Source organism: Fringilla coelebs (assembly GCF_963513975.1).
Source record: "Fringilla coelebs genome assembly, chromosome: 1".
NCBI classification, from domain to species: Eukaryota; Metazoa; Chordata; class Aves; order Passeriformes; family Fringillidae; genus Fringilla; species Fringilla coelebs.
This window is the reverse complement of record NC_140028.1, coordinates 121,405,654-121,408,056: the sequence shown is the minus strand read 5'-3', so window position 1 is coordinate 121,408,056 and position 2,403 is coordinate 121,405,654.

Sequence of the window (2,403 nt, the reverse complement as noted above, 5' to 3'; positions counted from 1 at the left end):
AGTTTCACTCATTATCTTTTCAGTGTAGGCTTGTCTGTTCTTGTGTGGGAACAATTACATGTTCTTTGTTTGCTCTTCCCACAGCCTCAGGCTAAGTAAGATGAAGATGGGACACTCAGAATCCATCCTGTACATACACTGTTTTCACATCTGTATCTTTCACCATATCATTGCATCTCAGTGCTAATAATTTTATTACATACCCTCATTTTTTTTCAGTAACCCATTGTAAGCATCCCAGACTGCTGGCATTCACACTGCTTGGATCAAAGGTCAGCCTAAATGCGACTCTGCATAAAGAACATCATCAATGGACCCTCATTGCTGATGTTTCATTATGCACATGTCAGCAGCTGAAAGTTCTCCTGAGTAACCTGGAAATACTTCACTGTATAATTTAAATGAAGGTTAGAACTGTGAGCATTCTCCCACTGCCAGAGTTTCTTACTTGTAAAAATGTCCATACAGAAACTCATTTTGACTAAATTATAAGCAGCCATATTTTCATTTCATGGGAAAAATCCTGTTTACTTATCTGTCATTTCAACACTGAGAATACAAACTCCTGAGAAAGATGAAAGTTCAGTGGAAAGAACTGGAGTGCAACTCACATGCAGCTGCCCTGATTAGGGAATGGGATCAGCACAATCTAATCTAATCTAGTGTAGACACAGCCTATTGGAAGTAATTTCTTGTCCCAAAGGTCAAAAAACTTGCTTCACTGTGATTCAGACACAGCAGTGTTGTTCTGGAAGTTGGTGTTGAAGCCAGTGGAGATCATTATGCCCTTCCAGCACTTTCTCCATTCCCATGTGGAGTTTCCCTTCTTCTCAAGAAAACAGAAAAAATTAGTCCTTGCAATCAGCAGTGACTGCTCTGAAGCTCCAACTTCTGCAGTGCTGGTTCCCTGCTTCACTCTAGATTAGTGTAACTCGGGGTCAGTGGGGATAGTGTTTTTAGACACTTGGCAAGATCGAGCCATAGTGACTGCCACTTGTAAAATTAAGACCATTTTGAGCAGCCCTTTGAATATTATAGTCACGCTTCTTGCTGGCCATGCAGCACCTGCACTTCTCTGCTATGCTCCACAGATCCTGCATTGGGATATCATGTTTATTGGGCCCTTGAGATCAGAAGTGTTATTTCTTCTCTTACAACCTCATACTTGTCCGTGATGCAGCCAGTTCATCCAGCCAGACTCTAATCTGCCTCATAGAGAACTGCAAGAATCACTTACACCAGCAGCTGCTTGACAGCACACTCCTGCACTACACAGAACAGGAAAAAACATATCCATCTAAAGAAAAACTGAGGAGAATTTTAGATAGATAGATAGATGCAATTTTTCCACTGAAATTCATCCAAAGACCCACCGTGAGCTGGACTCTCTGTTTTACTAAGTGGATACAGCTCTGCTGACGTCAGTGGATTTGCAGCTGTTCACAACAACATGAATTTGGCCTTGAATCTAACAATCTTATTGTTTTCAGGGAGGAGAGAGAAGGATTGTTTGTTTCAGATAAAACTGGGTCAGTGATTGTGTCATAGCCCAGCTCACTGCCTGCTGGAAACCAGTAAAGCCCTTATTATATCCCAGTAGCACTGGGGAGACACTAACACACTGCCACAACTGAAGGAGGGAGATATCGTAGGTCAGGGTGTATCAGGCACTGACTTTTACATACTCATAAAGACTTTTATTAATTTCCTTGAATTTCAGATGAGTTTATAAAGGGATAATACACTACTGAAAGCAGCCATACCATTACCATCATCCGTGCAGCACGTACTCGGCACCATCTGGCCTTGGATACACACAGATTACTGCATCCTGTAACCTCCTGTCTAGTGAGTCTTTCAACCCTCTCTTGTCACCTCCTGTGTCAGCCCCCAGCTACCTGTGCCAAGGATCAGGTCCAGCATGTGCTACCTGCATAATCTTGGCTTGTGCTTTTGAGAGAATTGTGAGGTTGTGAACAAAAGCTGTGACAAAGTTCAAGCAAAAGGGAGGGAAAATTACAGGTAGAGGTGCTGAATAGGGGTAATAAAAAGGTCCAAGAAAATCCAAGAGGAAGAAGACTAAAAAGGAAAGGCATAAAATATTATAGGTAGGGAAATACAGAGGTACCACTGTCACTGGAGGACTCAGTAAAAGATGACAATCTAGCCACCCTCGTGATTGCTCCAGAAAGCAGCTGACTGCAGAGCAGCTTCTTTTAATCACCATTAATTGTTTCTTTCAAAACCAGCTTCTCCCTACCCACAAAACAAATGTGCAGTCAAATGAACATGACAAATACATCAGTGTTGTTATAGGATGATTTCTCAAAGCTAGTTTCTCCCAATAGCACATACATTATCAACACCAATGATCCCAGCAGTCATTCAGCATCCAGGCTACCC